General features: G+C 43.5%; 5 non-coding genes across 5 annotated transcripts; all 5 read right to left on the bottom strand.

Annotated features, from left to right (window-relative positions):
- Positions 1–1,181: 1,181 nt before the first annotated feature.
- On the bottom strand, positions 1,182–1,253 carry TRNAW-CCA (transfer RNA tryptophan (anticodon CCA)). Its single transcript has one exon. It is a non-coding gene; the product is annotated as a tRNA-Trp (tRNA).
- A 2,956-nt stretch (positions 1,254–4,209) lies between these two features.
- On the bottom strand, positions 4,210–4,281 carry TRNAW-CCA (transfer RNA tryptophan (anticodon CCA)). Its single transcript has one exon. It is a non-coding gene; the product is annotated as a tRNA-Trp (tRNA).
- A 5,987-nt stretch (positions 4,282–10,268) lies between these two features.
- TRNAW-CCA (transfer RNA tryptophan (anticodon CCA)) lies at positions 10,269–10,340 on the bottom strand. Its single transcript has one exon. It is a non-coding gene; the product is annotated as a tRNA-Trp (tRNA).
- A 498-nt stretch (positions 10,341–10,838) lies between these two features.
- Positions 10,839–10,920, bottom strand: TRNAS-GCU (transfer RNA serine (anticodon GCU)). The gene has a single exon. It is a non-coding gene; the product is annotated as a tRNA-Ser (tRNA).
- Positions 10,921–12,368: 1,448 nt separating this feature from the next.
- TRNAA-CGC (transfer RNA alanine (anticodon CGC)) lies at positions 12,369–12,440 on the bottom strand. The gene has a single exon. It is a non-coding gene; the product is annotated as a tRNA-Ala (tRNA).
- Positions 12,441–22,594: the final 10,154 nt, after the last annotated feature.

Here is a 22,594-nt window from a genome sequence, read left to right as displayed (position 1 = left end):
TTTTTATCATTGCCTTGTGTGTGAATAATACATTTGTAATGTGAATTAACATAGGTAACATAGGCATCCACCATGTTCTAAATCTAAATAAAGCCCCACATATCACCAGAGGAAACATGTAAACTAAAACCTACCTTTAACTAGCTTTTTTTACATATATATATATATATATATAATTTATATTTACTGCTGATGACGGTTGCGTTTCAGTTTAAATTTTTCCTCTAGTGATATATGGGGTTTTGCACATTTAGAACAGGGCAGATAAAAATGTTAATTTGAATTACAAATGTATTATTCACACTAACAGGAATATATAAGTTTTAAAGAGGTATTCCCATCTTGATTGATTGATGTCAATCATCACTAGTAGAGCTATTTTATGTGAAATGCTGGAGCATTTCAGAGGCAGATATGCCTTATCTATGTCAGATATACCAGGATGGGGACATATATACCAGAACGAGCTCAGGATGGGGATCAAATATACCAGGAGGAGATATATACCAGGATTGGGCCAGGATGGTGACATATATACCAGGACAGGGACATATATACCAGAATGAACTCAGGATTGAGACCATATATACCAGGGTGGGGACATTTATACGCCAATGGGCTCAGGATGCAGACCAATTATACCAGGAGGGGGACATAAACACCAAAGGTTAGAGAACAATACCCATATCACATCAATAAATATGATACTACCAGTAATATTGCATAACAATAATAAGATTATAATCAGTGTGAGGGTATATTGGACCAATAGGACCATTCGGATTTAATTATAAATCACCAAAAAGAGGAACCGAACAAAGGTCATAAAATATATAGTTTTTATTGATATCCGTTTAAAAACAATTAAACATTTCATGCATATACCAATTATTTATTTTAAAAAAACGAGGAGATATATACCAGGATGGTATATACAGACAGGCTCTGATTCACTGCGTTTGCCATAAACATATAGTAATGGTGAGATCCACCAATGGGACTCAGCTAATGGCAGTGGAGAGGTGGTCAGAATTCCCATTCATTTCTATGGGAAGTCTGATCAGTTGTCCAAGAAAAACAGTGTGGTATCGAGCACTGAGGTGTCATTCTTGGTAATAAGACCAGCATTTTGAATATGCAAGAATTTGTATAGTTGTAAAACTAATGGGCCATCAAAAGGTTGACCCCGACGTGATTTGAACACGCAACCTTCTGATCTGGAGTCAGACGCGCTACCGTTGCGCCACGAGGTCGGCTGAGCTCCAACCCTCAAGCTGACTTTGTCTATCCCTGAACTGATGACCCCAACAAATTGCTCTTTCATGTCATGGGAGTTTCACTTCTCCTCACAAAGGAGACACAGGGTAAATATTTGGTCAGCACAAAGCTCTTTGAGTACTGTGCACACATTTGGAGTCAAAAAGCAAAATGCTAAATGCTCCAATTCCACCTATGTTTAAAAAATATATATTAGCACTTTTTATTGTGTCGTATTGAATACGCCACAAATTTGTTATTTTTCTGTCTTTATAGTCTGGCTTTTGAAAATAAGGCCCCTTTCACACATCAGTTTTTTGCCGTCAGTCACAATCCGTTTTCTCGACGGATCGTCGCAGATTGTGGATAAACTGATCTGTTTTTCGATGGATCCCACTAGCTGGGGGCGCAATAATAAATTGGAGCATGCTCAGTTAAGAAAAATGGAATCCGTCGCCGGATTCCATGATTTGACAGATGACGATGGATCCTGCGCCCATAGGCTTCCATTCTACCAAACGACAGACGACGACGGATCTGTCACTGTCCGTTTTTTTCGACGTCAACAAAAAACGTTACTGTGGACGTTGTCTCCGTCCGATGGATGTCAGTGGATGGATGTCAATCAGTCGCTAATACAAGTCGATGAGAAAAAAACAGATCCAGCGGCATCAGTCAACGGATCAGTTTTTTTCAAAATTTGACGGGTTGTGACTGATGGCAAAAAACTGATGTGTGAAAGAGGCCTGAGTCATATTTTTTCATAGAACTATTTTTGGGTACATATATTATTTAGGCAGAAGATTTTGGAATTCCAACATTGTTTTTGCTTTTTGTAAGTTGCTCACTTAAAGGGATCCTGTTAAACGATTCATCCATACCACTGGCGGCAAGAATCATAGCCTGGCTACATGATTGCAGATAGGTATATTTTTCTTTGAGACTCTTCGGTGCTTCAGATTAAATAAAGTTAGAAGATCAGGGGACCATAAATAGAGAAGAGACTAGTCCGGCTTCTCCTCACACCAATCTGGGTGAAAGACCTGTCAATCATCACTAGTAGAGATATTTTATGTGAAATGCTGGAGAATTTCAGAGACAGATATGTCATAAACAGTATATGTGAGTTATACCAGGATGGGACATATATACCAGTATGGGCTCAGGACCATATATACCAGGAGGGGGAGATATATACCAGGATGGGTCCATAATAGGACATATATACCAGGATGGGGACATATATACCAGTATGGGCTCAGGATGGGGACCATATATACCAGGAGGGGGAGATATGTTCCAGGATGGGCCAAGGATAGGACATATATACCAGGATGGGGACATATATACCAGGAGGGGGAGATATATACCAGGATGGGCCCAGGATAGGACGTATATATTAGGATGGGGACATATATACCAGGAGGGGGAGATATATACCAGGATGGGATATACAGCCAGGCTCTGATTCAGTCTCTTGTGGATTGGGCAACATGAATCAGATGACAGGTTCCCTATAAATAACATTGTAACTTAAAGGGGTTGTCTGCAATTCCCAATTAATATATTCAGTGTTTACATATTATATTTCAGAGCGCAGATATATTTTCCTGGTTATATTGACTAGCTGACTCAACTTTGCATCTGTAATTTGGAGGTGCTGGTCAGTTTTATGATAATTGTAGCTACTGTATCATCCACTGGATGTATTTAAGGCTATGTGCCCACGTTGCATTTTGTATGTGCAGAAATCTGCACATAAATATGCATGTTTTGGCAGCAAAAAAGCAGATGAAAAAATTAGCATAATTTACTACATTTGCACGCTTTTTTCACATCCTTTTTTCATTCTTCTTTTTGTGCATTTTGTAGTCATAGCGACAGTGGGGGTTCAGGTGCTGTACCTCAGGGGTCGCCACCTGGCCACCATCTGATTTTACAACCGGGACCCAGCTCTCGTGGCTAGAAGCAGTGCCCGCACCGCTCTTGGCAGTTTAACCGCTTACCTCTCCTGGCGATCGTGTCCCTGTATTGCGATCACATTGACCCGATCTCTGCCACGGTAATCCTGGGTCATCTGCATCACGACCCCGGGTTACTGAGGTGCGGATCACCTCACAGACTAGGGCACCTATGTCACTAGGGTTCCCTGCAGCCATTTCCCCATCTCATGGTCTGCAGGGAACCCCGGTGATCCGCCGGCATGAACTCGATTCATCACCTTGTGACATCACCGGAGTGCCCTGCAGACCGCAAAATGAGGAAATGACTGCAGGGAACCCCAATGACGTAAAAAAAAGCACAGAAAAATGCAATTAAAAAAAAAGCAATGTGTGCTCCTGACTCCATTAGGTCAATTGGTGAAAAAAAGTAGGAAAACACGCAGAAAGAATTGACATGCTACTTCTTTTTTCAGCATCAAAAACAGCAAGGAAAAAAAAGAAGCAATGTGTGCACAGCAAGTCATGACTCTCCTTGCTTCCTTGCTTTTCTTGATTAAGAAAGCAAGGAAAAACACTAGAAAAAACGTGGGCACAAGGCCTTAAAGGGAACCCAGGCTTCAGAAGAAGGAGGACAAAGATGGCCGAAAGAGGAGGCGCCGCACCCGGAGAACAGAGACACCCATCTGACCATTCTGCACCGAACTGACGGTTTAGGTGAGTATTATAAAGTCATATTTATGTTCTACACAGCGGCCTGGGCTCTTATATACAGCATGTTAGAATGCTGTATATAAGAGCCCGGTTGTGGTGGCCGCAGCTTATAGTCACTAAGTCTGGTGACAGGTTCCCTTTAAAGTCTATTTGCAGAAATGTGCTTCCAAATTGGATGTTTATTTGCTGTCAACAAAAACTTTGGTGTAACATTTTAGGATCCCAACTTTATTTCGTATATTTTAAATGCTTTAGCTGTAAAGCTAATATGTAATTTAAAAAGAAAAAAAAAAAAAGTTGACCACGACGTGATTTGAACACGCAACCTTCTGATCTGGAGTCAGACGCGCTACCGTTGCGCCATGAAGTCAGCTGTGAGACAGCATCCCACCTCATTCTGCCATGTAATGTACTGTATGTTATCCATGTGTTCTGCAATCCCTACTCTTCTTCAGAGCAAGACAAAAAAATAAATAAACAAATAAATAAAAGTTAAAAGGCTTATTCCAAAAGTAACAAATTATCACTTACCCATGGAACAGGGAATAACATGATGATTCCTGGGGAACCAACCACTGGAGTCCCCAGTCATCCAGAGAATTAGGCTTGGGAATCCCAATCTGTTCCCAAGAACAGTTTATAAACCACAGATTTATGGACCATTTGATTAGTATCACAGATGTAGAGGGAAGTGAGTAGAGTTTTGTTTTCCATTTTTTTTGTGCGTTAGAGACAGAACAAGAACTATATATACCAGAAAGTGGCCCAAGATAAGGACACGAGGATGAGCCCAGGATGGTGACATATATATACACGGATGGGAACATATATACTAAAATGGGCTCAGTATGGGAACCATATATACAGTACCATAAGGGGCAAATATACAGTGTGTCCACCCATATCCTGTCCACCGCCATTAACTTGTGAATGGTAGCAGCTATAGGAATAGAAGTGGTGTCTAGGTATAGTAAAGTAGCCATGCACTACGCAATGAAGCCACCTATAGCACCACCTGGTGGAAAACAACGGCGTTAGCATTTTTTTCTCAAAAACGGAACGAGATAGAGAAAAAAAGTGAATTACAAAGTTGTAGGGCATCATCAATTCAATACGAATCGACACCTTACATACAGAAATGCTATGATTAGAATATGTAAAACTCACAAGGCTGCGGACGTGAAGCGATACCTTGTGGAGACCTTCCTATAAATCATTGGGTTTGGTGGCTGTGGAGTGGCCTCCACGCTTTCCTGACCTGACCCCATTGGACTTCTTTCTGTGAGGTCACATCAAACAGCAGGTGTATGCGACCCCTCCACCAACAATGCAGGACCTACGACGACGTATCACAGATGCTTGTGCAAACGTGTCACCTACCATATTGCACAACGTGCAGCAAGATACAGTATGCTGTCCAGAGTCCAGATGTGCATTGCAGCTGACGGGGGCCACTTTGAGCATCAAACTTAAATAAGCGCCATATGCGTGACCAGCATTCAATATTTTGGGGGGTCATGGGTTTCATATCATAGCATTTCTGTATGCAAGGTGTCGACTCGTATTGAATTGATGATGCCCTACAATTTTTTATTCACTTTTTTTCTCTATCTCATTCCGTTTTCGAGATAAAAATGCTAACTCCGTTGTTTTCCACCAGGTGGCACTATGGGTGATTTCATTGCATAGCGCATGGCTTTTTTACTATACCTAGACACCACTCCTATGCTTATAGCTGCTGCCGTTCTCAAGTTAATGTCAGTGGACAGGATATGGGTGGACACACTATATACCAGGATGTTATATACAGCTAGGCTCTGATTCAGTCTGCTGGGGTTTGGTCAGCATGAATCAGATGACAGGTTCCATTTAAATAACATGTTAAATTAAAGGGGTTGTCTGCAATTCCAATATCATATACAAGTGCATCTCAATAAATTAGAATATCAACAAAAAGTTAAGCTATTTCGGTAATTCAATACAAAGATGCATATATTATATAGAGTCATTACACACAGAGGGATCTATTTCACGTGTTTATTTCTGTTAATGTTGATGATTATTGCTTACAGCCAACGAAAACTCAAAAGTCGTTATTTCCGAAAATTAGAATATTATATAAGACCAACTGAAAAAAAAATGTATATAAAAAATGTTGCCACCTACTGAAAAGTCTGTACAGTAAATGCCTCAATACTTGGTCGAGACTCCTTTTGCATAAATTACTGCATCAGTGCGGCATGGCATGGAGGTGATCAGCCTGTGGCACTGCTGAGGTGTTATGGATGCCCAGGTTGCTTCGATAGCAGCCTTCAGCTCGTCTGCATTGTTGGGTCTGGTGTCTCTCATTTTCCTCTTGACAATACCCCATAGCTTCTCTATGGGGTTTAGGTCAGGCGAGTTTGCTGGCCAATGAAGCACAGTGATACTCTGGTTAGTAAACCAGGTATTGGTACTTTTGGCAGTGTGGACAGGGGCCACGTTCTGCTGGAAAATGAAATTTCTATATCCAAAAAGCTTGTCGGCAGAGGGAAGCATGAAGTGCTCTAAAATTTCCTGGTAGACGGCTGCACTGACTTTGGTCTTGATAAAACAGAGGACCTACACCAGCAGATGACATGTCTCCCCAAACCATCACTGATTGTAGAAACTTCACACTAGACCTCAGCAGCTTGGATTGTGGCCTCTCCACTCTTCCTCCAGACTTTGCGACCGCGATTTCCATATGAAATCCAAAATTTACTTTCATCTGAAAACAACACCTTGGACACTGAGAAAAATCCAGTTCTTTTTCTCCTTGGCCCAGGTAAGAGGCTTCTGGTGTTGTCTATTGGTCATGAGTGGCTTGACACAAGGAATGTGACACTTGTAGCCCATGTCCTGGATACGTCTGTGTGTGGTGGCTCTTGAAGCACTGACTCCAGCAGCGTCCACTCCTTATGAATCTCACCAAAATTTTTGAATGAACTTTTCTTAATAATCATATCAAGGCTGCGGTTACCCCGGTTAATATTAATATGCTTGGATACGGTACTCTGTGAAGAGCCAGCGTCTTTAGCAATGACCTTCAACATTAACAGAAATAAACACGTGAAATAGATCCCTCTGTGTGTAATGACTCTATATAATATGTAGAAATAGATTAATTCTGTGTGTAATGACTCTATATAATGTATGCGTTTCCCTTTTTGTATTGACTTATTGAAATATATTAACTTTTTGATGATATTCTACTTTATTGAGATGCACTTGCATTCAGTGTTTACATATTATAGCATTTCAAAGTGCACATGTATCTTCTTGGTTATATTGACAAGCTGACTGTGTGCTGTTCACACTTGTCTTATTCTATTTGGAGGGTCTGGTCAGTTTTATGATATTTGTAGCTACTGTATCATCCACTAGATGTATCCAATAGTCTATTTGCAGAAATATGCTTCCAAATCGGTTGTATATTTGCTGTAAACATAAACTTTTGCACAATATTTTAGAATGCCAACTTTACTTTTTATATTTTAAATGCTTTGGCTGTAATATGTAATAAATAATTAAAAAAATAAATTGACCCCTACATGCTTTGAACACGCAACCTTCTGATCTGGAGTCAGACACGCTACCGTTGCGCCACGAGGTCAGCTGTGAGGCAGTATCCCACCTCATTCTGTCATGCAATGTATGTTAGCCATGTCTTCTTTGTAGCAAGACCAAAAAAAAAAAATTAAAGGGAACCTGTCACCACTTTTTTTGGACTATAAGCTGCGGCCGCCTCTTTCGGCCATCTTTGTTCTCCTTCTCTAGCCGCGGTGCATGACGGGTCCGACGTCATCCACACTCGCCGGCATTCAGGTCCTGAGCAGGACCAGCAAGTGTGTATGATGTAACCGTGTCATGCACACAGGCTTCAGAAAGAGGACGAAGATGGCCGAAAGGGGAGGCGCCCACAACGGACAACGGAGACGCCCATTAGGCCCTATTCCACCGCAGAGTGACCGTTAGGTAAGTATTATAAAGTGTTTTTTTATGTTGTCACAGTTGGCTGGGCTCTTATATACAGCATGTTAGAATGCTGTATATAAGAGGCCGGTGGTGGTCTCCGCAGCTTATAGTCCAAAAAAGTGGTGACAGGTTCCCTTTAAAAGGGTCATTCCAAAAGTAACAAATTATTCCTCACCCTTAGAATAGGGAATAATGTGCTCATTGCTGAGGAACCACTGGAGTCCCCAGTAATCCAGAGAATAAGGTTTGGGAACCTCAATCTGTTCCAAGGAACATTCACCGATTTATTGACCATTTTCTTGGTATCACACTGTCCTGGAGGCCTAGAATCTTATGAGTGGTTTTAAGAATACTATAATATGCACAGGTTCAGTTTTTGGTCAGTATTTTACCTCAGTATTTGTAAGCCAAAACCAGGAGTGGCAACAAAAAGAGGACAATGTCCTCCAAAAATTAAGTATTACTCACAGCAAGTTGGGCTGCAGTGTGTACATCGCCCAGGCCAAAAACTAATGCTCTACCAGGATACAGCTAAGCCCCCACTAATGTGGAAGCGTCACAGGTGCAGAAGAAGCAGATCACACACACCTCCATGGAATGGAGGGCAGGCGAATGAATGCTAGATGATAAAACTGCACACTAGTGGCTTGCATAGAGCGCTGTTCACATGCAGATGACACAGTCACAAACCCGCAGCCTATTAGGTGACGCCCTTCTATTAGATCAGGCGGGCTGCCAAGCCGTACCCCACTGTGTATCATGCACGGACAGACACTCTACAATGCAAGGCCCAACAGAAAGGGGTCTGGCTGTATCCTGTACAAACAAAAAAATATGAGGTTTTTGTTGGTATTTATGGCCATAAAACGTAAGCCTACACCCTCGTCACGGGACCTCATGTCTGTAGGTCCCTACACTAAATATAAAAATAGCAACAAAAAGAGGACAATGTCCTCCAAAAATTAAGTATTACTCACAGCAAGTTGGGCTGCAGTGTGTACATCGCCCAGGCCAAAAGCAAATGCTCTACCAGGATACAGCTAAACCCCCACTAATGGGGAAGCATCACAGGTGCAGGAGAAGCAGATCACACACTGACTGTGACTGTGTTATCTGCATGTGAACAGCGCTCTATGCAAGCCACTAGTGTGCAGTTTTATCATCTAGCATTCGCCTCCCCTCCATTCCATGGAGGTGTGTGTGTGATCTGCTTCTCCTGCACCTGTGAGTAGAGTTTTGTTTTTCATTTTTTTTATGCGTTAGAGACAGAACAGGGACTGCATAAACCAAGAAGGGGCCCAGGGTAAGGACATAGATACCATGATAGGCTCAGGATGGAGACCATATATACCAGGATGGGGCCAGAATGGTGACATATATACCAGGACAGGGACATATATACCAGAATGAGCTCAGGGTGGGGATCATATATACCAAGATGGGCCCAAGATGGTGACATACATACCAGGACGGAGACATTATATATATATATCATAATGGGTTCAAGATGGGGACCATATATACCAGGATGGGGCATGAATTGTGACATATATATACCAGGATGGGGGCATATATACCAGAATGGGCTCAGAATGGGGAACATATATACCAGGATGGGGATATATACCAGAATGGGGTTAGAATGGGGACCATATATACTAGGATGGGGACATATATACCAGAATGAGCTCAGTAGGGGGACTAAATATACCAAGATGGGGACATATATACCAGAATGGGCTCAGAATGGGGACCATATATACCAGGACATGGACATATATACCAGAATGGGGACCATATATACCAGGATAGGGACATATATACCAGAATGGGCTCAGAATGGGGACAATATATACCAGGATGGGGATATATATACAAGAATGGGCTCAGGATGCGGACCATATATACCAGGAGGTGTAGATATATACCAGGATGGTATATACAGATAGGGTCTGATTCAGTTTGCTGTAGTTTAGGCGGCATGAATCAAATGACAGGTTCTCTTTAAATAACATGTTAACTTAAAGGGGTTGTCTGCAATTCCCAGTTCATTGTTTATACGGTATATTATAGCATTTCAGATTGCAGTTGTATCTTCTTGGTTATATTGACTAGCTGACTCAGCTTGCACCTGTTCACACTTGTCTTATTGTATTTGGAGGTGCTGGACAGTTTTATGATATTTGTAGCTACTGTATCATCCACTGGATGTATCTAGTGCAAAAAAGCACTTCCAAATCGGTTTTATATTTGCTGTCAGCATATGCTTTTGTATAAAATTTTAGTTTGCCAACTTTACTTTGTATATTTTAAATGATTTGGCTATAAAGCTAATATGTAAGAAATAATTAAAAAATAAATTGACCCCGACGTGATTTGAACACGCAACCTTCTGATCTGGAGTCAGACGCGCTACCGTTGCGCCACGAGGTCAGCTGTGAGGTAGTAGCCAAACTCATTCTGAACCAACTATTCGGATCCTCAGAGATCTCAAACAGGACGCAATAGCACATGGCGGCATATGGGAAAGATGGCCAAGAAGGCAGTTGGCGGAACAATTGAAAGAAGCATTCTTTGGACGACAGCTATCTAATGTGTAGGTGGGCTTTAGCTTTAGCCTGGAATGTTTACGTAGATGGTAGACATCAAAGCAAGCCAGCAGCCCTTCCTCCACTAATGTAGTCCTGTAGATACAGATGATAGCACTTACATGGTGCAACAGCAGCGGGGGAGCGCATATTGTGGCCCACGGTCCACTGTTTTTAGCCCTTCCGCTGTCCCGGTCCTAGGGCCGGACTGGAAGAGCAAAAGGGAAGGTTATTGAATGCAGGCAGCAATTTGCTCAACCCTTCATTAGCGGATGATTTCATTATCTTTTTATTTATTTTATTTGACGGAAAAATGCAATTGTTTGACTTTATAAAAACATTCCGACGAGGATGGGATTCGAACCCACGCGTGCAGAGCACAATGGATTAGCAGTCCATCGCCTTAACCACTCGGCCACCTCGTCCTACTTATGGCTTTTTCTAAATCCGCTTCCTTCAGTGCCTAAAGGTAATCCATTTTTAAGAGGAATATCTGGGTGAGAAAAGTTTAAAAATAGCATTCATATTTTTTATATTTTACCAAAAAACATCACCATTTTTGTAGGAAATATTAATATAGTTCTAATATCCCTTCGTGACCGGGCTTGCTTATGTTTTACGACTGTACTAAACTTCATTTGCCTACATCTGTTTTAATAACAATCAGGTTTTTATTTTTTCTTAGTCTTTGCTGTATCAATCCTTGCTTTATGTGGGAGAAATTATATTTTCTCTGACACTATTTATGGATAGATATAGATATATCTATCTATATGTATCGCTATATATCTATATCTATATATATATCTATATATCTCTATATATCTATATCTATATATCTCTATCTCTATATATCTATATCTCTATATCTCTATATATCTATATCTGTATATCTCTATATATTTATATATCTATATCTCTCTATTTATATATCCATATATCTTTATCTATATCAACATATCTACATCTATATATATTTATCTATCTCTACATCTCTATCTATCTCTATATCTATATCTACCTATATCTATCTCTATATCTGTATCTCTATCTATCTCTTTATCTATATCTCTGTCTATCTCTATATTTATACCTACCTATCTCTATCTATCTCTATCCATAAAAATGTGTGTATATTGTGTGTATGTATATATATATATATATATACATAAATATATACATAAATATATGTATATATACAGTATATATAGTCTTTTTTTGTTTTTGTTTTATTACTCATGTTCCCCCCAAAATAGACCGTCAAAACAATTTTGTGGGTTTTTAGAGTAACGCAGGAACCTAATTTGTATTACTCAATATAATTGAAGAACAAAAATTTTAAAACTAAATAATGGCGTTTTTTATTATAAATAAATACATTTGCTCATTAAATTTATAACATTTTGCAATGGTAATACATTTTCTTTTTAGCCTTTTAGTGTATGTACAGTATGACTTAACAGCAGACTCAGTGTACAGAAAGCCTTGTGGTCATTTTTAGGTTCTCCTAGTTTTGCGCAACCAGAAAACCGATGATCAAAGTGACGAGAACCCATCAAGGGTTAATCCTGCACCATGAACCTCTGTATCGTGGGGCAGGAGATTGACGGGTATCATGCACTTGTTGCATTCTAATAATTTGGAACAGTGCACAAAATGGACGGGAATGGAGAAGATGTAACCCCTTCATCATGAAAACACCCGGAAGGGTTAAACACACAAGATTACATTTTTTTTACCATTACGAGAGCCAGATAGTGTTTATATATTAATGTATGCATGGAATTGTAAAATAAAGCAACTTAATCAGTCCAGTAAATAGCTGTATATTCAATCATTAAAGAGTTAACGCGAGGGAAAAAAAAACAAAAAGTGGAGATGCCGGGGATTGAACCCGGGGCCTCACACATGCGAAGCGTGCGCTCTACCACTGAGCTACATCCCCTCACTGTTTCCCACCACCTATTAAGAAAAACTGCACAGGACAGAACCAAATATTAAATGCAACATTTATGCAGTAAACAACTGAATGCACTTTTTTCTGCTACAGAAAAACACATGCAGAGTGCAGCAGTAACGCATGCCGTGAGAGACAACCTGAAATTACATCACTTATACACAAGGTGGCAGCAATGTAAAATCATATTCACATCAGCTGCAAAGATTTGTAGCTGCACCGCTATATAGGTCATATTAAACAATCTTTATGGAGGTAAATCAAGGGTGGATATATCATTGGTGCAACCTATGCAGCTGCACTGGCGCCAAAGAGGTAAAGGGTGGACAGTTTCTACCGCCAAATAAGGTGGAATTGTGCATTATGCTGAGCTATTGCACTGGAAGGGGCCCATATCCTGCCACTGCACATGGGCTTTTTCTAGAGAGATATTGGCTGAAAACTTAAGGTGCATTTACACTGCATGATTACCATGAACAAGTGTTCATATCATTAGAATAGCACAGTCTAAACAGGTTGTTAATTTCCCGATGAACGAGCTAAACATTTGCTCATCATGGGAAATGATCTTCCGTATAGCAAAAAAAACAAAAATCAAAGTTCTCGGCAGCCCGTAGTGTTGTATAGACAGGACATGTGCTGTGTAAACAGGGGATGTGCTGTGTAAACAGGGCACGTGCTGTGTAAACAGGGCACGTGCTGTGTAAACAGGGCACGTGCTGTGTAAACAGGGAACGTGCTGTGTAAAAAGGGAACGTGCTGTATAAACAGGGCACGTGCTGTGTAAACTGGACCTGTGCTGTGTGAACAGGACACGTGCTGTGTGAACAGGGCAAGTTCTGTGTGAACAGGGCAAGTTCTGTGAGAACAGGGCACGTGCTGTGTGAACAGGGCCCGTGTTGTGTGAACAGGGCCCGTGCTGTGTAAACAGGGCCCGTGCTGTGTAAACAGGGCCTGTGCTGTGTAAACAGGGCCCGTGCTGTGTAAACAGGGCACGTGCTGTGTAAACAGGACATGTGCTGCCGAGAACTATGGCAGCCTATGTGCACTGAACGATCTATTAGGGTAAATTCCTGCGTTCTATAAGCAGTGTCATTCCTCTTGCGGAGACGGGAATGTTGTCCATGGGAGAACACAACATACTTGCCCATGATCAGGTTCGGGGCACGGCAGACTTTCGCTGTGTTCTCCCCGTTAAGAACACTCGTGTCTCCTCAAGCATAGATTGACATGCTGCAGCTCGGGAGGCCGTACGCACGTCAGTTTACGCTGCAGAAAAAATGAAGCGCAGTGGGTAGGAGATTTCTATAAATCCCATTTACTGTACTTGTGCCCCGTGGTGTTAATGAGGTGGAGGGAGACAGGAGAGCTGGGAGTAAAAGTTAAGCAGATGAACTTTACTTGATTAGCAACCAAAAATAACATGTTTTGGTGACACACCTCCATAGACAGGCAGATAGCAACAGATTTAGGGAAACAGTCACAAATGAGGTGTGTTGACAGCAAGTGCAGTCAGAGTCTGCTGACACAATAGAGATTGATTTCCTCTATCCCACTGGAGTGTCAGTCTTTAGCAGACCCTAAGCTTCGGCTCCCTCTAACCTTCATGTGTAGAAAGTCCTCCTGTGTACCCATCTTCTTTATGGGAGACCCCCCCCCTCCAGGTCCATATTGCTCCTGCATCCAACAGCTTTCTCATTGATCCTACATGTGGTTTCAGGTCAATCCATTACCACGCAGCAGAGTTAGAGTTCCACTATATGTTGTTGATGACGAGTACTGGCTATTCTCTGACTACCACAGTGCAGCAATGGCTAACCTATGACACATGTGTCAGTGGTGACAAGATAATTCTGCATGCAGGTTGTGCAGTAAGCCCAATAAATGCCATATATCAGTAAAGCCCAGAGTCAGAGGACCCCACACGTATCGCTAGTGGACAGCTTCATCAGGGGAAAAGTCCAGCACAGCCTACATGCAGCATAATCCTAGGATCCCCTGATGGGTGTTTTCTTTACAATGGACCTCCAGATTCTCACTATATGAGGTAGACCCCTTTGTGACATAGGATTTTGCGATTGTCATACTTATTGGGACAAAGACTGATTATCACTGAATTTAGCATATTGTCTTTCTATCACCCATATTTGGTCACTTTATCTTTATTAGCATGGTTTGATTTTTTGACTGGTGAATCAAACCTTACACCTGCTTTAGGCTATGTGCACACGTTGCTTTTTTTTCAGCGCGCAAAAAAAACGCACCCTCTGGCAGAGGGGAGAATTGTAAATAATGCTTTTTGAGAAAAAGGCATCGAAAACGCATGCGTTTTTCATGCGTTTTTCATGCGTTTTTCATGCGTTTTTTTAGGTGCGTTTTTTTAAGACTTGTCAGTGTTAATAAAGTTGGTTGAACACAGACCTTTGGAAAAAAAAAACCTGTGATGTCATTTCCTTCTCCACATTCTGTTTGGATATATGGGAGGGCTTGGAATGGAAGGAGCACCATTTGAATTTTGGAAAAGTTGAAATAAACTTTGCGCACCATGTCACATTAGCAGGGCCCCTTGGGTACCTATATGTCAGAAAACCCCCACAAGTGACCCCATTTTGGAATCTGCACCCCTCAAGGATTTTATTCAGGAGTATATTAAGCATTTTGAATCCACAGGTACTTCACCCAAAATGTTGCTGTAGCAACAATATTCTCACTTTTAGGCCCGTTTCACACATCAGTGAAAAACACTGACGTTTTTTACTGGCGTGTAAAACACGCACATGTCCCTCCGTGTGCCGTGCATCACGGCACACATGGGTTGTCTAAGTGCAATCCGGGCTCCGTTCTCCGTGGCCCGAGATTGCACTCAGTAATCAACTCATCTGCGCCCGCTCCCGCTCTCCATGGTGCTGATCGCTCCCACTGTGTAGCATCCGGCTGGCGCTGACCCCCGCAGCAGCTGCTTCCGGGTCAGCTGTGTCGCACATCATGAATATGCGCGACAATAATGAGCCGGCTCAGAAGCAGCAGGCTGCACGGGCTGCAGAGGACATCGCTGGATGCCGGGTGAGTTAAAATGATTTTTATTTTAAAAGCACGTTTTTTTCTGGCATGTGTTTCACGGACCACACCACTGCGTGGTCCGTGGAACATCAGTGATGCCAGAAAGAAATGGACATGTCTCCGTGCGGCAATCAGGCACACGCGGATACGCTGCACGGAGACACGTGCAGTGAAAAATCACTGACGTGTGAGCAGACCCATTCATTAGAATGGGTCTGCGTATGTCAGTGATTCTGGTACGTTTAAAAAAAAGCACAAACGTCCCAGAATCACTGACGTGTGAAAGAGGCCTAAGGCTATGTGGCCATGATCCAGCGACACGGCGTCTAGTACACAGTGTCAGCCTTCCTGCAGCTGCCCATGCCCACGATTTGGGTTCAGGCTGCTGTGGACTTTAGCTCTATTCTACCTGCAGAGAACACTCTCGTCTCCGCAGCATAAATTAACATGCTGAGGCTCGGGAAGCCACGCCACCGGTCAGTTTATGCTGCAGAGAAAAGAAGCACAGTGGGCACGGGATCTCCAAAAATCCTTCCACTGTGCTTCTACTGCACAACGCAGCATTATGGATGCAGGGAAAACACTCAGCGCCCATAACGCTGCAAACCCTGATTGTGGGCACACAACCTAAAAAGCGTCAATGGATGAATGGATGTCAAATATATATAACGTCCCACCCCCGCCTGCATATTCTAAGCTGGCACCTTTAGTACCTTTCATGTGGTACTAAAGAGTGCCTAGCTTAGTATTTATCCAATAAAAAAAAAAAAAACAATGAAACAAAATGGCGTGGGGTCCCCCCTATTTTTGATAGCCAGTCAGGGTAAAGCAGACAGCTGTAGCCTGCAAACCACAGCTGGCAGCTTCATCTTGGCTGGTGATCAATTTGTAGGGCTCCCCAGGCTTTTTTTTTTTTATTTATAAATAAAGAATTTAAAAAAAAATAACGTGGGGTCCCCCCAAATTAGATCACCAGCCAAGGTGAAGCTGACAGCTGGGGTCTGGTATTCTCAGGGTGGGAAGAGCCATGGTTATCGGACTCTTCCCAGCCTAAAAATAGCAGGCCGCAGCCGCCCCAGAAGTGGCGCATCCATTAGATGCGCCAATCCTGGCGCTTCGCCCCAACTCATCCCGCGCCCTGGTGCGTTGGCAAACGGGGTAATAAATGGGGTTGATACCAGATGTGTAATGTCACCTGGCATCAAACCCAGCAATTAGTGATGTCACGGCGTCTATCAGATACCAGACATAACTAATTGACAGTAAACAAAAGCAAAAAAAAATGACAAACATTTTTTATTAGAAAAAACACTCCCCAAATCATTCCCTTGTTCTCCAATTTAATCAAAAAATTTGAAAAAAATGGGTCCGCAGAAATCCATTTGGAAGTCCCACATCGCCTCTGGACCTTCTAGAATATGGGGGCACGTTCAGGGAACGTATCCCCCATTTTCTAGGAGGGCAGACCCTCCATTTGAGGAGAGTGGGTGCCAAAAATCTGCACCCACTCTCCCTGGGTCACAGCTGCAGAGTGCCGAGCAGCCAGCACAGCTCTCTGAACACAGTGCTGGCTGTCAGCTGCTCTGCTCATGTGACCGGCCAGCGTGCACTGTGAAGGAGGAGGGGGCCGCGGGGGATCAGCGCTGCGACCGGACAGGTAAGGGGGAATACCGGGGGAATAGGGGGTGACCTGGCAGGGCCTGGGGGGCATTTTTCTGTCGCATGTGTTATTGCACATGCGACAGAAATCATAGGAGCAGGGCGGCCGGTGCGCTACTGTGCGCGCGGCCATGTTGGATTTTCGGGGGGGTGTCGGGGCGGGCACTTTGGCGACACTGGGGGCTTTCCAGGACTTTGCCAGGAAGTGAGGTCAACAGGAAACCTCTTGACCTCACTTCCAGGTAAATGCCTGCGTTCTGGCATGCCGACAAAGCCCGCGGACCGCAACAAAAAAGCAGCTCACTGCGGTGTGGCTGCGTTCTGACCCACATCATTGATTCAATGGGGGAGAGAACGCAGCCACACCGCACAAAAGAAGTGACATGCTGCTTTTCTTTCCGCACCGATTTTTGGCATCCAAAACGCTGCGTTTAGAAACGCAGCGTGTGCACTGATTTTTCGGCTTTCTCATACACTCTGCTGGGAAAGCTGAACGCATGCAATTTGCCACTGAAACTCTGCAGTTCTAAACGCAGCGTTTCCGCGGTAAAAAACGCAACGTGTGCACACAGCCTTACAACAAAATCAAATTACAATGTGTGAAACACCATAAAAAAAAAACAAAGGACAGAAGCGAACGCAAAAGAGTCTACCACAGGACCAGATACATACATAAATGCAGTATTTTACCGCAGTAGCAAAAGCCTATTAAAGACAGAACAAGCCGTAACGCAGGTGCGAACAATTAGCTTAGGGGGGCCTGAGTCATGTCGTGTCACGACACACCCCCAGAGCATATGACGTTGATAATTTCAATTAGACAGATCGTTAGTAGGGTGCCACACGTTACAATATACTCGTTTCGTACAACAAAACGTACAATATTTAGGAACTGAACGATGTGTATGCGATCAACGTTTTTGCGTTCAATCTTGATCGCACGTAAGTGTCACACGCAACAACGTCACTAACGATGCCGGATGTGCGTCACTTACGACGTGACCCCGCCGACTCATTGTAAGATCTATTGAAGCGTGTAAAGCCTGCTTTAGTCAATATTGTGCAGGTATACAGTATGCATGAGGGTTACGCCATCATACTATTATGGCTTTAACATATTGTTAATTCCACATGGTTCTTGTGGCTTCATCAATTCCTAAGTGGGCTATGATAATTAGGCCTAAGCCACACGGCATGAAAATCGGTGCGAGTGGAGTGCAATAAAAAAATCGCATTCCACTCGGACCAATATTAGCCTGTGTGTCAGCACACATGAGCGATTATGTTCCATACCCTAATCGGACCAAGAAAACAATCGCAGCATGCTGCGACTGTAATGCGAGACTCTTTCTTTCACACCCATTCAAGTGTATGGGGCGAGAGAAAAATCGCACTGCACTCGCGGTACACCAGTGTACTGCGAGTGCTGTGCGAGAATGGCAATAGCCGGCAACGGAGAAGAGAGGGAGAGAAATCCCTCCCTCCCCTCCACAGCAGCGGCCCGCCCCCCGCAGCTGAGGTCCGCTCGCACGGTCGGACCTCAGTCACAGGGACACTCGCATTATACTTGGCTCTGCTGTACTGCCAGCGTGAGCCGAGTGTCATGCGAGGAGATCGCAGTAATCCCCGTGGGGCCCCAGCCTTATATTAGTACTGCAATCATTTGGTATAACAATTGTTACAATTTAGACACGATTGCATTCTGGTATCCATTTTTCACTATTGGGATAAGATATTCATAGCTCTGCATTTATTACCCAACTTTTGGTATAACAACAGTGTGATTTTGACTTGCTCATATTTGGCTCCTATACTCATTAGTGGTCTAAAGGCCCTGTTACACGCAGCGATATCGCGAGCGATATCGCTTGCGAGCGTACCCGCCCCCGTCGTTTGTGCATCATGGGCAAATCGCTGCCCGTGGCGCACAACATCGTTAAGAGCCGTCACACGTACTTACCTGCTTAGCAACGTCGCTGTGGTCGGCGAACAGCCTCCTTTCTAAGGGGGCGGTTCGTGCGATGTCACAGCGGCATCACTAAGCGGCCGCCCAATTGAAGCGGAGGGGCGGTGATGAGCGGGACGTAACATCCCGCCCACCTCCTTCGTTCTGCATTGCCGACGGCCGCAGGTAAGCTCTAGTTTGTCGTTCCCGAAGTGTCACACGTAGCGATGTGTGCTGCCTCCGGAACGTCGAACAACCTGCGTGCTAAACAATCAACGATTTTTTGAAAAGGAACGACGTGTCAATGATGGATGATTTGGTGAGTATTTTCCATCATTAAAGGTCATTCCTTGCTGTCACACGCAACAACGTCGCTAACGATGCCGGATGTGCGTCACGGAATCCGTGACCCTGGCGATATATCGTTAGATACGTCGTTGCGTGTAACGGGGCCTTAACCCTATACAGCCCAGTATTTTATTATTGAGTCTATAACGTTATTATCAATTATATATGTATTATACATAACAGTATACATTCATCATCTTGTGAAGGTTGTCATTTAGATGCATTGTGGTTGTAACTGTTTTTATGGTGTGTTTTTTGTTGTCCAATGGATTTAAAGGGAACCTGTCATCAGAAATTTAGCTTGAAACCTAAAATTTTCCCCCTCTGCAGCTCCTGGGCTGCATTCTAGCAAGGTTCCTGTTGTTCTTGTGCCCCCTTTCTGACCAAAATAAAGACTTTATAAAGTGGTACCTTTTTGTATTCAGATCTTGATAATGGTACACGGGGGCAGGCTCTCTGGTGTCCGTTAGTCTGCCTCCTGTCGCTTTAGGCCGTCCCCCATTGCTCCATTCCATACTTCAGGACGCCGCCCACTGCGCCCGAGGTGCTGCGCATGCGAGGACCGCTGGTGATGTGTGCGTAGGCACGAGACTATGGGCGGCGCTGTGATTGCATCGCAAGTGCCCGCCCATTATCTCGTGCCCACCCTTTCCCCTATGCCTCCAGCGTTCTGCGCAAGCGCTGGCCAGATGACCCGACGTTGGAACGTTCTGCGCAGAATGCTGGAGGCAGAGGGGAAAGGGCGGGCACGAGATAATGGGCGGGCACTTGCGATGCAATCACAGCACCGCCCATAGTCTCGTGCCTGCGACACACGTGACTAGCGGTCCTCGCTTGCGCGGTACCTCGGGCGCAGTGGGCGGCGTCTTAAAGTATGGAATGGAGCGTTGGGGGACGGCCTAAAGGGTCCCCAAAAGGGAGGCAGACTAACGGACACCAGAGAGCCCGCCCCCGTGTACCATTATCAAGATTTGAATACAAAAAGGTACGACTTTATAAAGTCTTTATTTTGGTCAGAAAGGGGGCACAAGAACAACAGGAACCTTGCTAAAATGCAGCCCAGGAGCTGCAGTGGGGGAAACTTTTAGGTTTCAAGCTAAATTTCTGATGACAGGTTCCCTTTAAATAAAATTGTATATTGTATCTGTATAATTCTGGTGTGCGCATCTGCTATGTGTGAGCTTTCTCTCTCTTTCTCCATTTTAATGAATTTTGACACACCAAGCTCAAAAGGTTGGCCAGCAGTGCCATAGTTGAAGTCTCTTGAACCCAAAACTTCACCCACAAAGCTACAGTGCCTACAAGTAGTATTCAACCCCCTGTAGATTTAGCAGGTTTGATAAGATGCAAATAAGTTAGAGCCTGCAAACTTCAAACAAGAGCAGGATTTATTATCAGATGCATAAATCTTACAAACCAACAAGTTATGTTGCTCAGTTAAATTTTAATACATTTTCAACATAAAAGTGTGGGTCAATTATTATTCAACCCCTAGGTTTAATATATAAAAGACCTGATCAGGCCGGCACAGGTCTCTGGAGTTATCTTGGCCCACTCCTCCATGCAGATCTTCTCCAAGGTATCTAGGTTCTTTGGGTGTATCATGTGGACTTTAATCTTGAGCTCCTTCCACAAGTTTTCAATTGGGTTAAGGTCAGGAGACTGACTAGGCCACTGCAACACCTTGATTTTTTTCCCTCTTGAACCAGGCCTTGGTTTTCTTGGCTGTGTGCTTTGGGTCGTTGTCTTGTTGGAAGATGAAATGACGACCCATCTTAAGATCCTTGATGGAGGAGCGGAGGTTCTTGGCCAAAATCTCCAGGTAGGCCGTGCTATCCATCTTCCCATGAATGCGGACCAGATGGCCAGGCCCCTTGGCTGAGAAACAGCCCCACAGCATGATGCTGCCACCACCATGCTTGACTGTAGGGATGGTGTTCTTGGGGTCGTATGCAGTGCCATCCAGTCTCCAAACGTCACGTGTGTGGTTGGCACCAAAGATCTCGATCTTGGTCTCATCAGACCAGAGAACCTTGAACCAGTCTGTCTCAGAGTCCTCCAAGTGATCATGAGCAAACTGTAGACTAGCCTTGACATGACGCTTTGAAAGTAAAGGTACCTTACGGGCTCGTCTGGAACGGAGACCATTGCGGTGGAGTACGTTACTTATGGTATTGACTGAAACCAATGTCCCCACTGCCATGAGATCTTCCCGGAGCTCCTTCCTTGTTGTCCTTGGGTTAGCCTTGACTCTTCGGACAAGCCTGGCCTCGGCACGGGTGGAAACTTTCAAAGGCTGTCCAGGCCGTGGAAGGCTAACAGTAGTTCCATAAGCCTTCCACTTCCGGATGATGCTCCCAACAGTGGAGACAGGTAGGCCCAACTCCTTGGAAAGGGTTTTGTACCCCTTGCCAGCCTTGTGACCCTCCACAATCTTGTCTCTGATGGCCTTGGAATGCTCCTTTGTCTTTCCCATGTTGACCAAGTATGAGTGCTGTTCACAAGTTTGGGGAGGGTCTTAATTAGTCAGAAAAGGCTGGAAAAAGAGATAATTAATCCAAACATGTGAAGCTCATTGTTCTTTGTGCCTGAAATACTTCTTAATACTTTAGGGGAACCAAACAGAATTCTTGTGGTTTGAGGGGTTGAATAATAAATGACCCTCTGAATAAACGTTTCACAATTTAAAAAAAAAAAATAAAAAAAGAAATAACATTCTTTTTTGCTGCAGTGCATTTCACACTTCCAGGCTGATCTACAGTCCAAATGTCACAATGCCAAGTTAATTCCGAATGTGTAAACCTGCTAAATCTGCAGGGGGTTGAATACTACTTGTAGGCACTGTATTCTCCTAGCATACCAGCTAGTGAGGAGCGTTAACTATTTAGTGACTGATGCTGTATCGCTCATATAAAACAGTACAAACATCAAATACTAAAATCACATATGTTAAAAATTCACAATTTAGTCCCCAAGTTTGGGGCAATACACAGGGATCTTGGTGGGAGTTAAAAGGAGACAGTTGGTATCAGGGGCATTTGAGTTGAGGAGAGGTGACCGAAAAACTGATTTCACTGAAGTTGCTACTTTTACAGAACGCAGGGAGCAACATCTTCATGAGCTTTATTAC

Source organism: Anomaloglossus baeobatrachus, chromosome 10 (genome assembly GCF_048569485.1).
Source record: "Anomaloglossus baeobatrachus isolate aAnoBae1 chromosome 10, aAnoBae1.hap1, whole genome shotgun sequence".
NCBI lineage: Eukaryota > Metazoa > Chordata > Amphibia > Anura > Aromobatidae > Anomaloglossus > Anomaloglossus baeobatrachus.
Note: the sequence above shows the minus strand (reverse complement) of the source record. Positions and strands in the feature narration are given on the sequence as shown.